The sequence below is a fragment of the Microtus ochrogaster genome, chromosome 8 (assembly GCF_000317375.1).
Source record: "Microtus ochrogaster isolate Prairie Vole_2 chromosome 8, MicOch1.0, whole genome shotgun sequence".
Taxonomy (NCBI): Eukaryota; Metazoa; Chordata; class Mammalia; order Rodentia; family Cricetidae; genus Microtus; species Microtus ochrogaster.
The window spans coordinates 70,029,659-70,049,103 of NC_022015.1; the positions used below are offsets into that span (position 1 = coordinate 70,029,659).

General features: G+C 39.2%; 1 protein-coding gene across 1 annotated transcript in view; it reads left to right on the plus strand.

Moving 5' to 3' along the window:
- Positions 1–263: 263 nt before the first annotated feature.
- R3hcc1l (R3H domain and coiled-coil containing 1 like) overlaps positions 264–19,445 on the plus strand; it is an 88,133-nt gene continuing 68,951 nt past the window's right edge. The window contains exon 1 of the mRNA XM_005352306.1: positions 264–325. The gene's annotated coding sequence lies outside the window, so the exon portion shown is untranslated. The remainder of the gene's footprint in view (positions 326–19,445) is intronic.

Below are 19,445 nucleotides of genomic sequence, written 5' to 3' on the forward strand. Positions count from 1 at the left end.
GATTACGCTTGAAGAAACTCGCCTGTGGACGAGGAAAGAGACACGGTATGATTGAGTAGGACGTGAGGAGATTTGAGCGCAGTCACAGCTGAGGGTAGAGATGGAGGAGGGTGGACAGTACAGGATATACAGGGGCGTCAACGCCCTCCCGCCCTCTCCATTTACCAGCTCCGCCCCTATGTGACGCGACCGGGCCTCGCAAAGACTACAACTCCCAGGAGGCCTCGCGGCGCGGGCGGCGCCAAGGCTTGGCGCGCACCCCAGCGGCGAGCGGAAGAGCAGGCGCTTCATGGTGGCGACGGAAGCGGAGAGCGACAGCGTCCCGGTAACCACGAACCCCTGTCCCCGATTCTTTCCCACGGGGCTGGTTGTCCCCATTTCTCCCCTCCGTCCCCCGACAGGACCTCTGTTTGTTTTCTTTTCTCACGTGACTCGCGGGGCAGCCCCCCCGCCTGGGGCGGGGGTTATTGGGAGCTCCCGCCCTTCGACCCCTAAGGGCCCCGGGACCCGACGGTCTCTTTCGTGTGCCTTCTGTCTTCTCAGGGGTCGCGTCCTTGCCTACCTTGAGTCTCTGCCTAATGCTTCTCGTAGGGATCATCTCCCTCCGGTGTGTCAACAGGTAGCGGGGGCTTTGGGGACCCGCTTTGGGCTGCGGGGCTCTGGGTCACCGAGGTTGCTCCGGGATGACCTCTGGGTCGTGGGCTCCCGGGCAGTGCTGGGTGGTGGCACTCGTGCCTCACGTCTGCTCCGCTCCCAAAGCCCCGGGCTATGGACTGGCAGTGAACAGTTTAAAGTAGATAGAGTGTGTACTTCCTGCTCTTCTTGGGCGGTCCTCGGAAAACTTCCAAATCTCTTTATCGAAAGTTTCCGCCGAACTTTTGTCTCCGTGTCTGAGTTGTGAGGGTAGAAGCACAGGGTTTAGTGTTTGGCTCCTGAGAGATTGATGGGTCTGCCCCTTGCTGGACAGTGATCTTTTGTAGTCCTATTACCACCACCTCGGTTTCCCTGTCTTAAAAAAAGGGGGGGGGGAGGCAGTCATCTCGGTACTCTGCCTTTCAGTGTTCTGGGTTTCAGCAGAAACGTACGTGTGAAACGTTTGAACTGTAAAGCATGGTTAAAATCAAGCTTTAGTATTCTCCCTTCTGCGGTCCAGGCCAGTTGCATTTTACAATCATGTTTATATCTTTATGAAGACTGGAGTTAGTAAATGCTCTCTTTAGGAACTGATGAAACATACAGATGTTATGCTAGGTTTCTTCCGGAGAGGTGACGCGGGGGGCCCGACCACCTGTGGAGTCAGGGCCTGTCAGAATGTGGACTGTCCTCCACAGCTACCTAGCTGCCCTGCTCGCTCTGTGAGCACTGCACCTAAGGAGCCCCTAAGACTCTGAGCTCCCCAAGCTTGGTGCTGAACTTATTCCCAGAGTCTAGCCATTGTGGCCCCCCTGCTTTTCAGGTCCTACTCAATGTAGCATCTGCTTTAGCTGTTTGGTGTGTACTGGCTAGGAGTCTTTGCTCACAGGGTTCAGAATATAAATAGCTAATACTGTAGTCTGTTTTCTGACTGTCAAGATGGGAGATTCTGAATGGCTGCTTATTGTTGCGTCTGGGGAATCCCCCCCCCCCCAACTTGTAGAGGAGTTCGGAAGTTTGCAAACAAATTTTTAAATGATGTGGGATATGATAATTTTTCGATTTGTTTGTTTGGAATTGTTGCTTGGAAAAGTTTTAAGTATGGTTTAGAAAAAATAAGGACAGAAGGAAAGTGTATTAGGTCAGTGTATAAACTTGAACAAATTTGAATTCAAATCCTGGTGTTGGGGCTTACGCTGGGCAACCTAATTGACTTCTCTGAGCCCATTTATTAAGATGGAATTAACAATATTTACCTCATAAGTTTGTTAAGATTGTGTAAATTGCGACTTTGAAGACATTAGTGATGGTAAGGGCATGTAAGTTAATTTTTGTCGCTGATACTGATGAGTGATGACAAGAGGTGTTGTTAATTTTAGATATTTTCCTGAGATACCATTTGTTTGTAAATCAAGGATATTTTTTCTGTACTCTACAGACTTTAAAAACTCTGGTAGAACTGGCCATGGTGTTAACACACCTATCTCATCATTTTTAATATCAAGACAGGAGAATCGCAAATTCAATGCCAGTCTGGCCATTTTAGAGATATTCTTTCTCAAACACCATTATCACCACCACCAAAAAATTGTAAATAGAAGTTCTTAGCCAGGTGGTGGTGGCAAATGCCTTTAATCCCAGGCGGTGGTGGCACATGCCTTTAAACTCAGGAGGCAGAGTCAGGTGGATCTCTTGAGTTCAGGCCTGCCTGGTCTACAGAGTGAGTTCCAGAACAGCCAGAGCTGTTATATAGAGAAACTCTGTCTTGAAAAACCAAACCAAACAAACCAAAAAAAGTTACCAAAATTGCAGATCTTTTTCTCACAACAATTTCATTTTTATTAAACATTACAAGGGTTGAGGTGTATAATTGATTGATAAGAGTGCATAAGGCTCTGGGTTCTCTCCTAGTGCCAAGAATAGCAACAGCTACCAACAGCAAAAGCCTTTAATCCAAGCAGGCAGATTGATCTCTGAGATTTTTGCTAGCCCAGTCTATGTAGTGAGTTCTAGGCCAGTGATGGTGAATACAGTGAGAGCCTGTCTTTATATGTAGGTATGTATGTATGTAGGTAATGTAAAAAGATTGTTCTTTTTTACTATTTGGGTTTCCTACAGTGCTGTTGTGAAATGGTTGTTGAGTCTGTGCTTTAGTTAATATTTTTGTACCCTGTTAGTTGAAATTGAACTCGTGCTTTATTTATGGCCTGTACTAAGTGTATTTCACTGTGCAGTGCAGCTTGTAGCAGGACAATTACCTATAACTCAGATTATTGACAAGAATGGGCTTTTATAGAGCAATTTTTGTGTCTGTGTTTACACGATTACTCCCCCCCCACACACACCATATGCATACACATAGTGTTTAAGCTAGGCTTTTGTAAAATTTTAGCCCGAGTTGGACATGTTGGTGTACGCCTTTAATTCTAGTACTTGGGAGTCAGAGGCAGGATGATCTCTGTGAATTCAAGGTCAGCATGGTCTACCTAACAGTTCCAGGTCAGCAAGAGCTACCTGGTGAGACTTTGTTTGAAACAAACAAATTTAGCCTAAAGTAGCCTAGTAAACTTGGTGTCCCTCTTTTTTTTTTTTTTTAAATGATGTCCAACATCTTCTGCTGATGTCATGGATGTGTATGTATCTTTAAAGAGTAAGTTTAGCAAAGCCAAGGAAGACAGCCTTACAGACAAATGATCTGTTGTTGATTAGGGCAAAATCTTAGACAGGGTTTCTCTGTGTAACAGCCTTAGCTGTCCCAGAACTCACTTTGTAGATCAGACTGACCTTGAACTCACAAGATTTCCCCTGTCTCTGCCCCCGCCCCTGCTCCAGTGCTGGGGTCAAAGATCCAGCATCACTATGCCTGGCTATATCAGGGCAAAATCATATGGGTTAGGAAGAAATATGCAGAGCGGTGGTGGTGCATGCTTTAATCCCAGCACTCAAAGCTCATACACAGAGAAACCCTGGCTTGAAAAGACAAAACAATAACAAAACAAACAAAGAATTGAAATATTATTTTTATTTTCTTCAGGTGACTCATTGACTGCCAGATAGTCACACATTTAGATGTTTAAAAAATATTTCCTTTATTCCTTTTTTTATACTTGATCTCCACCAAAAGACCAAGAAGCAATTATTCTTTTTCATCTTGTGCCCTCTGCTTTTTAGATTCATTCTTACCTTTAGTTATGCTTCAGCATGATTTTTTTGAACAATAGTGTGTATGCTATATATAGACACATATATACATGTATATATGTATGTATACTCATACACACCTATGTGTATATACATATAGCTATAACAGTAGAAAGTTATGCGTATTAAAATCTGCTTTGTGCGTATTGTGTTGTCTCCTTTGTTTCAAACACTTGGCTTTTGACTCATTTTACTTAAAAGAACTTCGGCAGGTAGATTTCGTGCTTAGCTGTGTATATAGTGAATGCTCAGTGATGATTGTTGAATAGGAACATTGTACTGATTGTCTTATTCGCTATGGCACAATTAGGTGAGGCTCACTGTATTGTGAAAATCCCTAAGCTTTGGAGTCAAAGTTCTGAATCCAGTCTCTGCTGGGTGAAGCCTTAGTTCCTACTTTTGAATTCACTTCACACCATCAGTAAAGCAGGGTTATTAGCCTGCGAGGCTGAAATAGACATATTTGAGCTAGGCGTATACTAGTCAAGTTTAGTAGAAAAAGGAGTTGCTCATATTAATATTTTTAATTTTTATTATTTTTGATAGTTAAATAGGTTTTGACTATATTAATCATTCTCTTAATGTCTCACACGATCAGTGTGTTTCTTTTTTACCCCAGGTTAAGGTGGTTGACTGTGACCATGGAGCCTGAAACATTGCAAAGCTAATTGGCCCTCATGGAGTTTGAATCTGTGACCTGTTCTCATTAAATTCATGCACTAAGTATTCACAGATATCTAACATATTTTTTAATTTGGTATTCATGTAACTCATTAGATATAAGTAAATGAAATAGTGCCAAGAGTAAAAGTATAGATTTTTTAATTAAAAATTTATGAAGCTAGCCCTCATATAATATATAAAACTGGCAACCTATAGGATTAGCCACTTACCTGAGCCATAATTTAAACATTTCATTGTTGAGTTATATTTATGGTAGAGGTTCCCTGCCCATAGAAGTGGAGAGCAGACTATGCGTGTATTGGAAGAGGACACAGCTTCTGTGCTGCTCACCAGAGAAGATGCTCTTAGTGTGCAGGGAAAACGTGAATGAGCCCAGCAGGATGGATGAGGCTTGGGTAACTCCTAAGAGCTTATTGAATTACAGAGAAATTTAGTTGTCAGAGCATTAGATAGGAGAAAAGTTATAGGGGTGTTGTTCAGTGGCAGCAAGCCTGCATTTTGGAGTGTGTTTTCTGCTCTGAATAAGCCATACACCATTTTTTCCTAGTCTATGGTGTGCTTTTTTCACTATATCATGTTAGCTTTCTGGTAGTTGACCATTTTTCAAATTCACTACACTTTATTAATATTTGTTGCCTTTCTCTTGCATCTCTCTCTTTTTATGCCAAACATGGCCAATTTAAGACTGGGGATAAAAACCATACATAAAGAAGCAGTATTCAGGGGAGAAAAGAAAAGAAGTAATATTGGAGTCAGCAAGTTCTGGTGTATAGAGTTGTGAAGTTTTCAAGCAAGTAGATTAGTTGTATGTGATGATAGAATTTCTGGAATGATCAAATGCTGAGCACTCATGACCTGACAGTAAACTTGATGTAGAATTGAAAATATGGGAGAAAGGTATGTAGTATTCATTAATTACAAATTTGTTTGTTCTTCTCCTCTTCCTCCTCCTCCTCTTCTTTTTTCAAGACAGGGTTTCTCTGTAGCTTTTGGAACTTTTCCTGAAACTCACTCTGTAGACCAGGCTGGCCTTAAACTCATAGAGATCCACTTGCCTCTGCCTTCTGGGCACTGGGATTAAAGGCGTGTGCTACCACACCTTGAACTCACAGAGATCTGTTTGCCTCTGCCTTCTGGGCAGTGCTGGGATTAAAGGCGTGCGCCACCACTGCCCAGCTACAAATTTGCTTCTTAAGAAGTAATCTGAATGTGTGTTAATATTAGTTTACTGTTAGGCTATTTAGAATTCTTTGCTGTGGAATCTCACAAGAGAAAGAAAGAATAGAAGTAGTTTGATTTAAATCCAGTCAGCTTTATACCAGTAGTCTGTTTCTGTTTTCATAACTGTAAAATGGACATAATACTATTAATTCTGCTTTAAAAATGAAAGGAAAAAGTAAAAAAAAAAAGGGTATTTTGGGATAGAGTTAACAACTACAGGGAAGAGGATGGTCTCTGACAAAGATATGGTCTTATAACACAGTAGCAGGGTGAGGGGCCAGCAGAAGAGTCAGTACATCAGGCAAGACACTTGCCACAGCCTCTTAAGTGGGTAATCAGAAATGCCGAGAAGGGCAGCTCTAGACGGTCATGCCAGGGCCCGAGTGATAGGTGAGAGAGAAGAGCTGTCAGGTATGAGCTTACTGAGTCTGTTCGTGTCTTATACTTGAGAGCTCCCATTGTACTTCCCCAGGAAAGGAAGGAGAAGCAGGAAAGTCAAGTCACATGCTCCTGCAGTCATTACATCACCGTTTCCCTTAAATAGTAAATATGCTTTGTGTATTCAGCGCAGAACCACCAAATGTTTGTATTATAGTCATCTTAAGTACTTACTTGGCCTTTTACAGTATAGTTTAAACACATTTTAGAAAATTGAATACTTTATTTTTAACATATTTTTACCAAAAATACTAATGCATGTTTATTGTAGAAAAAATTGTACAGAAAACTTTAGAAGATAAAGACAAAGCATTCATAATCCCAAGATCTAAACAACATATAACAGGCACATATTGTTCATGTGGGTTTTCCCTCCTAGTATTTCCTTTTCTAGGCAAAAGATTTCTCACTTAAGTTCTGTGTTTGTAAGTGCAAAGTTACAAATGCTATAAATTAACCATTGGGGGTAGTTATCGTTATGTACCTATTTTAACACTTCCATAAACTGTTTATATGCGTATTTTATTGTTAGATACAGACCATATATTATTATCCATCTCTGACTCAGGCATCTAGCATAGTGTTTCGTGTACAGTAGGCCTTAGAGTATGTTTGAGATGATTTGTTAGACCATCTGAATAGAGATTACCTTGTTTAAACAGGTCTTCCCAGTTGTACATTTGATGTTTTGGACATTCTTAAAATTTGGAAAAACTTGATTTGGGGGAGTGTATTTAATATGAAGCCACTGAACAGGTAAAGTCCTTCCCCCGCCCCAGTTAGCTTTTGTTGTGTGTCATGACACTTCAAAACTTACTAATAAATACTATTTTTTTCATGGTAAGCAAATACTCTACTACTGAGTTAAATATCTGGCCTGTTTTCTGCTTTTATTTATTCTCTCTCCCTTCCTCTCCCTTTTATCTTTCCTTTCACAAGTGCATGAGTGTGTGTGTGCTCACATCCATGTGTGTCCACTTGGAAGTCCAGAGGAGTAGGTCATGTGTCTTGCTTCAAAGCATTTCACCTTATTCCTTGGAGACAGGGCTTCTGACTAAACCTAAAACTTATCATTTTTCATCTAGCTGGCTGATCAGCAGCAAACTGATATTGGGGTTACAGTGTAGGGCCACACCCAGCCTTTTTACATGACTGTTGGGGATCTGAACTCAGGTCATGCTTATGTAGCAAGTAGTCTTACCTACTGAGCCATTTCTGCAGCCCAACCCCCTTTTAAGGAGCCAGAACTGTAGTCACATAGGGCCCCACAATTGCACCAGATAGCCTGAAACCTACCAGGCTACCTCCAGATTCAGTTTCCATCCTGCTTCAGTCTTCCAAATTGCTAAGATTAGCGTGAACTACTACACTGGCCAGTATTTCTCTTTTCAACTTAAGTTGATCTGTTTCTGTTCTTTGCCTTTGAGCCCCATCATATTAAAACAACAGTCTTATTTTGTAAGTGATAAAGTACGTGTTTACTATAGATAATTTTGCCAGTCAGGAAATAAAACCAATCCCATAATCTAACTTTCCAGTGCAGCCAGCTTTTAAGTCCATGATTTTCTGTTCATAGTTCCTAAATTTTGTTTTGTTTTGTTTTTTTTTTTTTTTTGAGGCAGGATCTCACTGTTTTACCCTCACTGTCCTAGAGCTCCCTCTGTAAACCATGGTGGCTTTCAGCTGCCTCTGCCTCCCAAGTGCTGACATTAAAGGCATATGCTACCACTGCCTGGCTTCATAGTTCCTAAATTTGAACCTTTCTGAAAAGGAAAAGTTTTGTTGTTTTGGGTATTGTATGTTTGTGGCCATTCAGTGGCAGCAGAGTTTAGACTAGTCTGATGCAGTTATTTGTCATTAGTAGTTCTTAAATCTTTTTTTAAATTTTTGTGATGCTGGGCCGTGTGCTAGTATTCTACCATTTAAACTATATCTTCAGCCCCTAATGTGTTTAATTATGAATTATTCAAACCGTAATTGAATGTGATCCCATAGATGACAGAATTCTGTTGAGAGTCAGTAGTGTTTGAGAAAAGTTGCTTTGGAGGTTTTCTATGTAAGATAACCCTATGGATTGACTGGAGAGTGTTTCAATAGCAGTGCTGGTAATATAGACATAGAAAGGAGGTGTGGGGATGAGCAGTAAGGTAATGGAGCTAGAGGAGCTGGAAGAGTCAGAGTACAAATTTGAGTGTGATATATCCTGTATACTATGTCATTGATAATGGTCTGGGAGAAAGATAATGATTTCAGTTTCTAATTTGTTAAATTTTAAGTATATAATTTATGTAGTAGTTTTAAATATTCATTAATCTTAATGGGTACTTCCTCATAATCTTCTTTTGAGGCCATGAAGTTATCCTAGCAAGTAAATATTCTTGGCGATGGTGTTTTGGAACTGACTTTAGGGTAATAGAGCCATACAAGAAAACCAATCTTCTCACGTGATGCTTGTATCCTTTGACTCTAAAGGAGTGTTAGTTTTGCCTGACCACCCACCTTACTTACCTCCTTTTTTTTTTTAAAGTGAAGTTTGCTAGTTTCTAGAAATCAATCTGCAGTCATGAGGTGTACTACTGGAGAAGGTTTTTGAGTAATTACTGTGACTGTTAAAAAGATTCAGAGAGGTTCTAGGGATCCAGGAACTCCGAGTGTGCCTTGGTTAAGAGAGTGGATTCAGGAAGCATAGATTTGAATGATCTTTTGTGATTAGTATGTATCCTAAATGAGTTTGTTGGGTTGCAGCTTCCTCCATTTTTAAAAGAGAGCTGCTACTAAAGCTCCCAACTTTGATGAGATTGTGTTAGGGATTATCTCTTAGATTTAGAGTATTACCTGGCAAATATTAAGAGCTCAGTAAATATTAGCTCTAGATTACCACCTCTCGGATAACTGCTGCTGCCATTACTTTATGATTTTATTTTAAAAATCAGTTACGTTCTTGTTTAACTATGTACTAGTGGAATGGTAAGCTGCTGGAGATAAATTTGGAGCTCAAACGATCAGACAGATTGTTAAAGGAATGTTGTAGAGCTTCGTGAGAGGAGCAGAAAAGACTGAAGTAATATTGGGTTGGGCAGGAAAAGAAACAGCAAAGACACTGATGGAAGGTGTTGAGCAGAAGAAAACTTCTATATGATTGATTATCCATATACAAGTTATCTTAATTAGGATTGGATTTGGTTGCAGTCAAGTAAGAGAGACATAAACAGTTTCTTTCTCTTGATGTGAAGAATCCCAGAAAGCTTCATGCTGTGGTGTTGTATTGTTCCACTGTGTATAGATGCTGTTCTTCCACAGTGTCACTTTAGTGGTCAAGATTAGTTCTCAGCACAGAGGTGGGAGGGTAACCATAAAAAAATCAAAGTCACTCTAGTCACAGAGCTCTGCAGCTCTAGCTATTTCGTCCACATTCCACCCAGCCAAAGGAGAAAGGAAGGGAGTCAGTCTGTCCCCCTGAAAGATACTTCTAGAGTTATGTATACCACTTTTGCTTATATGCCACTGATAAAACTGGGTCACATACCATAACTTGATACTGTTAAGGTTGGGAACTGTAAACTTTGCTTTGAATCTTCAGTGTCTGTGAATGAAGACACAGTGAGAATATCTAAAACTTGTTCTAACCAACTTGCATCAACAGTCCAAGCTGAGCATCTTTATTTATTTATTTATTTATTTGTTTATTTAAATATTTATTTATTTATTTATTATGTATACAATATTCTGTCTGTGTGTATGTCTGCAGGCCAGAAGAGGGCACCAGACCTCATTACAGATGGTTGTGAGCCACCATGTGGTTGCCGGGAATTGAACTCAGGACCTTTGGAAGAGCAGGCAATGCTCTTAACCACTGAGCCATCTCTCCAGCTCCTGAGCATCTTTAGAATGAAAATCCTGAGTGTGAAATCCAGAATGGCCTGCAGTGTTCTGGTTCCCAGAGTAAGGGGTGCTTAACCAGTATGTTGTTTTAGAGTTTGATCCTTTTTTGGATCTGGATATATGTGTGTACCTATATGTTTTCAGCTAACATTAATGTTCACTACAGTTACTTTATTTGGCAGTTGGCAGAAAAGTGATGGCAAATAAGCCTCTCATACCATTCTTTTGTTGTGTTAAGCCTGTAGTTTTATATAGTCTTCCACCACCCTCCAATTTAGTTGGTTTTGGCCAATGGTTTTAATCCATCTCTGTCTTTTTATATTACTTCTCTCACACTGCTGTTAATCGTACTTCCCAAAATAGATAAATGAGCAAATTTAATTAAATGTGTTATTTGCACTGTCTCCTGATCATTAATGAATTTGTAAGTAAGGTCAGACCTACAGCCCTCCTGGTGTTACAATTACTAAATCTTGTCTGTCTACTCTAATGGTAATTATTTGCTTTAAGTTATCTAAATTTTTTTAAGACTTTCATATTTTATGTTTATGCTTTGTCAATATTAGAAATATAAAGACCTAACAAAAAGAGTCTATTTTCAAAGACCTTTTTTGTTTTCTTCAATTGAAATTTTATTTATACATTTTTGAATGATGGATAATTTATTTAAAATCAAAGTATATATCAATGTTTGTGTTTTGTTTCTTTGAATTAACATTTTACTTTATATTTAATATGAATACAGTTTGTAGACATAATTTAAAGAATTAAATGGGGGAGCTGAGAGATGACTTAGTGGTTAAGAGCGTTTGCTTTTCTTCCAGGGTACATAGTTAGGTTCTTAGCTCCCACATCAGGTGGCTTACAGCTTCCCATAGCTCCAGTTTTGCTCTTCTTAAACAGTCATCTCCACTGGTGTTCTTTTCTTAGCCTCCCAGTGTAGTTACATTTTGACATTTGGTTGTAGTGGCGTTTCAATTGTATTTTAATCAATAAAGACTGCCTGAAGATCTGAGAGTAAAACAGTCCCATTGGTCAGCTTTACAGACCAGGTTAATCCCAGTAACCACAATGGCACACACCTTTAATCCTAGTAGCCACAGTAACACACCTTTATTTTCGGTAGCCACAATGACACGTACCTTTAATCCCAGTGGTACAAGCCTTTAATCCCAGGACTAGAGAGGAATATAAGATGGGAGGGGGGAGACGGCTCTCAGACACACAAGTCTCATTCTGAGGTTCTGGGAGGCAGGATCACTATTTCAGACTGAGGTCGAGGTAAAAACCAGTGGCTGTTTTGCTTTTTGGATCTTCAGGTTGAACCCCAATTTCTGACCCTGAGTTTTTATTAATCATGCTTCATTTGGCTACATTAAATAGTTTTGCATTTGCATTACTTTACCTGTACAAATTTGATAATGTCTTAAATGGCCTCACTGTGGTCTTCCCCAATGTCATAGCACTCTTTCAGTTCCAGTTTACCTTCTTCTCTGTCCTCCCTCACCCATCTTCCATTCTGAAGCTCCTTTTCCATTATCCTATTTGAGTGATGATCTCTGGGCCTACTGCGCTGTTCTTTTTCCTAGGATTAGTTCCCTTTGTTGTAGTATGTAGACTTCTCTCCTGGATTTGATTTTCAGTCTTGTCAGAACTTATATCTTCCTCATTCTTCATTTACCCACTTGCTTAGGTAGAACATATCCTCTAGTAGTAGTGTCTGTATAAAAAGATGGCACCGTAGCCAAGAGTGGGAGAACGGCAGTCTTTGTTTAAGATACCTCTTGTTATGTAGCTTTTGGTCCGGATTGGGTGCTTTTGACTTTCGATGCACAATTCTGAAAGTCCAATTTACTGGCATTCTCTTACTTCTGTCTCATGCTGGGGATCCTGTTATCTATATTCATCTTTTCTTCTTTTGGCTTTTTGTGCTTGTCAAAAGGATGGGACCATCACATATTACACAATATCAGGCACAAAGTTTTTGTGAACAAAGCAGATCGTTAATCCTGTATTGACCTTTCTATGCTCTAGCTTCTAAAATTTTATTGCTATTTTTTTCTTCTTTGCTCTTCTCTTTCTTTGTGGATTTGGGTATTATGTCTGTTATTATCTTAGGAGGGTTTGGAGGGAAGAAACAAAATTACTTGTTTGTATGTACATTCTGCCCACTTTTCCCTGAATTTACTTGATTAGATTATATATTCTGGGACCTGGAAGGGATAAAGTAAAGTGAGGATCTGATTTGGATCCTGAGTACCTATACAAAAAGGCAGCATGGTAGCATATACCTGTAATTCCATCACTGTACAAGTGGTGATGTCTTGGTCCCTGGAGCTTTCTAACCAGCTAGTCTAGCCATATTGGTGAGATCCAGAATCAGTGTAGACCCTGTTTCAAAAGGAGAGTGATTAAGAATGGCACCCAACATTGACCTCTGGCTGATGTGGGAAGTCCTTCTGTCTATGTGTTGTTTCTATTGGTTAATGAATAAAGAAACTAGCTTGGCCTAATAGGGTAGAACAGAGCTAGGCAGGGAAAATTAAACTGAATGCTGGGAGAAAGGAGGTGGAGTCAAAGAGAAACCATGTAGCCCTGCCGGAGCCAGATGGTGAAACTTTACCTGGTAAGCCACAGCCTCGTGATGATACAAAGATTAATGGAAATGGGTTAATTTAAGATATGAGTTATCCAGAAATACATTTAAACTATTGGCCAAACTATATTGCAAATAATATGGTTTCTGTGACATTATTTTGGGGCTGAGCAGCTGGAAACAAACAAGCAGCTTCTTACAACATCTGGCCTCTACATTCAGGCTTATACTCATATATGTTCACCTGCACACATGAATATGTACATATCACACATATCATATATGCATAGAGACATAAGACTAAGGTACTCTTATGTGACAAAATGCTAAACTGTTAAAATTTTAATAAGTGAAAGATAAAGTATTAATAGCAAAATGGTGGCTAAATATGTAACCAAATGGGTTTGCAGAAAGAATACTATTGTAGAAGAGGAAGATGTTGTGCCTGCCTTGATTTTTGAGCTAATGGGTCATTGAAAAAAGTCCACAGAAGCCTTTCATCTTTATTATAAAACAAGTAGAAAATAATGATAAGAGTAAAGAGGAGAAAAAAATTATTTTGATTCCACTATCCAGGGGCTGGGACCAAAATCCATATAGTTTTCTTAAATATTGTTAAATTCCTATCTGAAGACATTGTACAGATTTCAGTTTTCACTAGAGATCCGTGAGAGTGTTAGTTTCACCTCAAGCTCTCCCTTAGAGGGATTTGATACATCCTTAAGACTTTGTCTAACTGGATAGGTAAGAGGATGGGATCACAATACAGTTGTTGGGTTTTGGTTGGTTTCTTTTTTATTGGTGTGTGTGGGGGTGTGTGTGACAACAAGGTCTCACTATAGCCTAGGCAGTCTTGAACTCAGAGTGACCAGTAACTACCATGCTCTACTTCTGTATGGTTTTAAACAAGTATTTTCTTCCAGTTTGTCAGTTGTTATTTATAGTGTTTGTTCCGAGTGTTCAGGCTTTTTTATAGTCCAGTTTCTTTAGTTGTTTGTTTCATTTGTATATTGTTTCGAAATTGAAAAACCTTTTTTGTGGAAAATAATTCACCTATATTTTGTTTTGAGTACATGTATGATTTTAGTTGTTAATTTGGATCCATGTTCCATTTGATATTTTGTTGTTACAAATGCGTGGACCTAATAATTTTTTTTCTGCAGACTAGACTGGACATATTTTCTTTTAAAAGACCATTTTTACCCATATAGTTTTTGAGATGTCACCTTATCACATTTGAAATTTTTATCATTTATTTCTGAATGTTTATTTATGGAGATGTCAGAGGACAGCTTTGTATAGTCGGTGTTTTTCCTACCCTTATGTGAACTCAGATCACCAGGCTTTCTAGGTAAGACCCTGTTTCTGGAGTTTTTATGCCTGCATCGTTATTCCATTGTTTTTGTTATAAAATATTTGCAGTCTATTGCACTGGTTTTAAAAAATTGTGTGTGTTAAGCATGTGTGCATAGGTTTGTTTATATGCATGTATGCACATGCATGCAGAGGGCAGGAGTCAGTCGAGTCTTCCTCATTTGCTTCCCAACTGACCTTCTGAGACACTGTCTCGTAGAACTCACTGATTTGGTGAAGCTGGCTGTTCAGTGAGCTGTAGGATCCTTCTCCTTCTGTCCTTCCAGGCATACTGCTGCATCCAGCTTCTTAGCTGGGTGCTAAAGATCTGAACTCAGGCCTTTGTGCTTGTGTGGTAAGTATTTTATTGACTGAACCATTTCCCCAGACACTGATATGAAATTTTAAAAAATCCTATTATATGATTTCATATGTTAAACTTATTATTAACTGCTGAGGGGCTGAAGAAATGGCTCAGCTGTTAACACTAGCTGCTCTTCCAGAGGTCCTGAGTTCAATTCCCAGGAAGCACATGGTGACTTACAACCATCTATAGTGGGATCTGATGCATAAAGGTGTACATGCAGATAGCTCACTCAAACATAAAATAAATAATTCTTTAAAATTTTTTGATATTTTCATTTAATTTACATTAAATCGATAATTTAATGATTGGGTTTTCTGAGAACAAGGACTGCTTTTTTGTTTGCCTGTATACACTTTTGTTACTAAAGCAGCCCATGTTGGCCTCAGACTTGAGGCCATCCTCCTACCTCAGCCTCCCAAGTGCTGGAATTACAGTGGTACTCTTGTCATTCCCAGTTTCAAGAATGTCTTCAGAGTGTCATCATTTATATTTATATTATATACATATAATATAAATATCATATTTATAATTCCTTTGAAAACTAGTTTTTATGTGTGTGTGTGTATGGTGGCAGGGATCAAACCATGGGCCTTGCACTTGTACGTGCTAGGCTAACACTCAACACTCCTCCCTGACCTCTTTTTTTTTAATTCAATAATACCTTACAGATATTTATATCAATTACAAAGATATATCATTTTTGTTGTTGTTGTTTTAAAATAGGGTTTTACTGTGTAATCCTGGCTGTCCCAAAACTCGCTCCATAGACCAGACTGGCCAAAACTCACAGAGATCCACCTAACTCTGCCTCCCGAGTGCTGGAATTAAAGATGTGCACCACCACCATCTGGCTATACATCGGTCTTTTTAAAGCACATGGTTTTGTATAGTATGAGTATACTTGTATTAGTGACTATTAGATTTTCTTATAATTTTCAAGAATATGAACAGTTCTGAAAAAGTATATATAGAAGTCCAGATATTTTCTTATGTCAGTCCTCTAAGCAGAATTGCCTTATCAGAGCACCTTTGATTTATAAGTTTATTAGGCATATTGTTTAGATGCCTTCTCTACTAATAGAAATGTGTGTCTACTAGATAATGTTCTTGAGCCTTCTACTGACTTCACTGAAACAAGACTGACTTAAAAAAATTTAAAGTTAAAAAAAACTTAGGAAATTCTGTTGCAAGGAGCTTGTTCATCCAGGCCACCCAGAACTGAAATAATCACAAAGAAACTCTACTAATTAAATCATTGCTTGGCCATTAACTCTAGCTTCTTATTAGCTAACTCTTATAGTTTAACTCATCTCCATTAATCTGTATATCACCACAAGGTCATGGCCTACCAGGAAAGTTTCAGCATGTCTATCTGGCTGTTCCATGGCTCCTCCCTCTCTGCCTTCCTTCTCCCAGCATTTAGTCCAGGCCTCCCGTCTGTGTGCCGTCCCTCCCCCCCATCTAAGTTCTGCCCTATCAACAGGCCAAGGCAGTTTCTTTATTCATTGACCAATAAAAGCATCACACAGACAGAAGGACCTCCCACACCAAAATTCCTTTTAAAAAAGAGCGTCTTTAGTTTACATTTCTTTGCTAACTTATGTAGGTTTTTCTTTATTAACTGCTGAGGGTTTTTTTTTTTTTTTTTTTTTTTTTTTGGCCAGCCTGGTATTCAGCACCTGCCAGTAACACAACATATTGAACTACAGTAATGCCTGGAAGTTGAACACTGTTTTGTAATTTGTTCTATTTTATTTCTTATCTTTTTTTGACAGCAGTTAGAAGGTATTTCTGTCCCATTACACCTGTCCTCAGAGACCTAAAGTGAGATGTCATTTCTTTACTCATGTTTGTTGGTGGGTGTCTAAAAGGTGCATGCATGTGTGTGTTTTCATTATACAGTCCATGCTAAATCACTGTAAAGTCTTTACTAAGCACTTGGATGGGTGTCAAAGAAATATTGTGTAGTTTTAGAAATGACTTTTGTTATATTTTTAGGCAAGGCTGTCAGAAGGGAAGTTTTGTATAATTTGCCTTCAGACACAGCTTGTCTGTATGTAGTTTTTCTTGTTTAAAAAATAAAAATGGTAAGTTGCTTAATATATAAACTTATTTTATATACCTATTTTTTTATTCTAAATATGTTTGCTTGTTTGTGGTACTTGAATATAATTTTGTAACTCTCAGGAGGTGAAACAAGGTTCTTGAAAGAATTGGGTCCTTTGCTTGTGCTTACAGTTTTTGTTAGACTTAGTGTTTATGGAGTATGCAGACTTAGTTTTTGTTAGACTTAGTGTTTATGGAGTATGCAGACTTAGTTTTCAGGGCTGGATTCCTAGCTTTCCATAGTCTTTTTCTAAGGTAATAACTGAGAGTTAGTACCTTATCAAGCTCCAGCTCTGCTATAATTCATATAGAGAACAGCAAAGATGCAGTGTTATTATAGGGGTTTAATTAACTCAACTCAAGAAGAATAGATGGCTATTTAAATCCTCAGTAAAGTATAATGAATACTGTTATTAAAGAACTTGGAGATGAAAATAATTAGGTAACTGATTTTAATTTTTAATATTACTTTTTAGGTATTTATTTTCAATTAGCTTTTCTTTCAAAGAAAACAGTATATTACTATAAACTGCTATTTTGGAGAGCTTTTTCTACTCATATCCTGATGGTCCTGTCACTGTTCCCAGCTGATGTGTGTTTGGGAAACTGATGTTCAGAGTAGAGGCTTTAGTGGTGATCAGAGGGTTGGCCACAGCAGCTGTCAGAAGATAACTTACTTATGTTGCTGAAGCACATGGCAAAACTTGGGTTTTTTTTTTTCTTTCTTTTTTTTCTTCAGTGTCTCTCTATGTAGCTCAAGCAGGCCTTGAACTGTCTTTGTAGCCCAGAGTGGCCTTTTGATCTTCCAGCCTCAACCTCTTAACTGCTGAGATTACAGGTATGCTCTACAATACCCAGCTCAGAAGTTTCTTTTAAATGGTTTTGCACAGTGAGACATAGTCAGAAATAAATGCTGATGTCAAGACCCAAGTTTAAACAAAGTGGTTTCAAATAGAATCCAAGGATGAGAAGCCTTAGACACAGGAAAAAAGGATAAAGCAGCCCCCCCACCCCCTCCTGCCTTTGATAGAGGTTTTGCTTTTGTTCGCATCAGAAATCTGCTTTCCAGGTATTCTAGATGTGTGTGGTTTAGTGAGTAGATGCATGCACATGACAGAGACTGCTTGCATCTCAGAGAAAGCCAAAGGGGGTTTGAGTCTTGGTTATTTAAAATCTCCTTGTACCCGTCTTATTAGGAGTATTTTTTTTTTTTCAAAGAAGAAACTAATTTGCTACTGGCTATAAAGAGTGACATTGTGTCTGGGAAAATGCTGTACTAACACTTTGTACTGTCCCACAAGAGTATTTCTTAAGTCCCCAAATGCAGAACTGACAATCTGTGACAGACTATGAATGGTTGAGCAGCAGTTGGGGAAGGTGGACAGCAGAATAAATGGTTATATGTAAGCTAAAGAGGAGCTGGGAGGGGAAGAAATGAGAGCAGAGTGGAACAACTCAGGTTTTGTGGGCAGTTTAAATGCAAGCTGTTCTAGTAGTTAAACTCTAAGTTGGGAGACAAAAATAGGGTGTGGAGGGCGAATTGATGGGATGGTAACACCCTCTGAAAAGTGTCTTTGTTCTAGTTTGTCATGTCACCAAAACTGTGAGGTTCAGGAAGCTGGAAAGTTAAGAGCACTGGAGCTCAGCAGTTAAGAGCCCTGGCTGCTCTTTCAGAGGACCCAAGTTCAGTTCCCAGCAACTACATGGTGGTTCATTGTCTATAATTCTAGTCCTAGGAATTCAGCACCCTCTTCTGGCCTCTGTAGGCAACAGGTACAACATGTGGTTCACAGATACACATGCAGGCAAAAACACCCATACACATAAAATAATAGGGAAAAAAGTCTATAAGGTTGGGTCAGATGGAATTTAAATTGTTTAAAAGACCAGATAAATCACTTTGTATCAGGATCAGGAATGAAACTAAATATCAGTATAATTGAGATGGGAGCTTAGGAATTCCTCTTTAGGAATTGTTGCAGTAGTGGTAAGGCCATATAACATTACTAGATCCCAAATAGCTTGGCTTTTAGTACAAGCCAGTGTATCTGGTTGATTGGCTCAGCTAATTTGATTAATAAATGTAAATACATACCACCAGCTGATAATTGTTTCTGGAATACACAACTTACCATAATTGTATTAGATATCAAAGAATGAGTTTCTAGACTACAAGGAGTACTTCATAGGGACAGGTTACATTTTTCTTTTACCGACTCGTTCTAAATATGGAATTAGACTTGGGAGCTCTTTAGAGTCTGGTCCTCCTGCTGATTCTGTTCTGACTTTAGGTTGTTATTTTACTGCTTTGTCATTGGCATGAGAGAAGTATGAGTGAGTCTTAGGGTTGTTTATCTTGTCTTTACACCAATGATGCATACTTCAAAAGATAAAAAGGGTAATGGGAGGTGATGGAGGGATGAGTGGAGACCCAGAGGCACTAACAGCACTGTTCAAATTATCCTTAGGGCCCAGACTGGATTCCCCACTGCTCTACTTGAATTCCTGATCCCTGGTGCTGAAGCCTTCCATTGTCAAGTCTTAGGTTGAGTCTCCACAGCTTTCTTACAGAAATCCATACTTAATTTCATGTTATAGGCTGAATGAATGTTTATGCTCCTTCTCACCATGTTACTGCACGTGTGGAAGTCTGAATCTCAAAATGATGGTGTTTTAGAGGTCGAGCCTTTGGGAAGTAGTTGGTAGGAGGGTAAAGCCCTCGGGCTGATTAGTGCTCATAGAAGACAACACTAATCTCACTTCAGTCTATTGAAGATATGAAGAAGACTGACCTTAGAAGAGGGCCCTCCTAAGAGCTTGGCCATAGTAATTCCTTGATGCTCCAGATATGGCCAACTGCATAAGCCATTGTGTCTGCGGTCCTTTCTGCCTCTTCACGTGGTTTTTGGTGGTGGTGGTGGTGGTGGTGGTGGTGGTGGTGGTGGTGGTGGTGGTGGTGGTGGT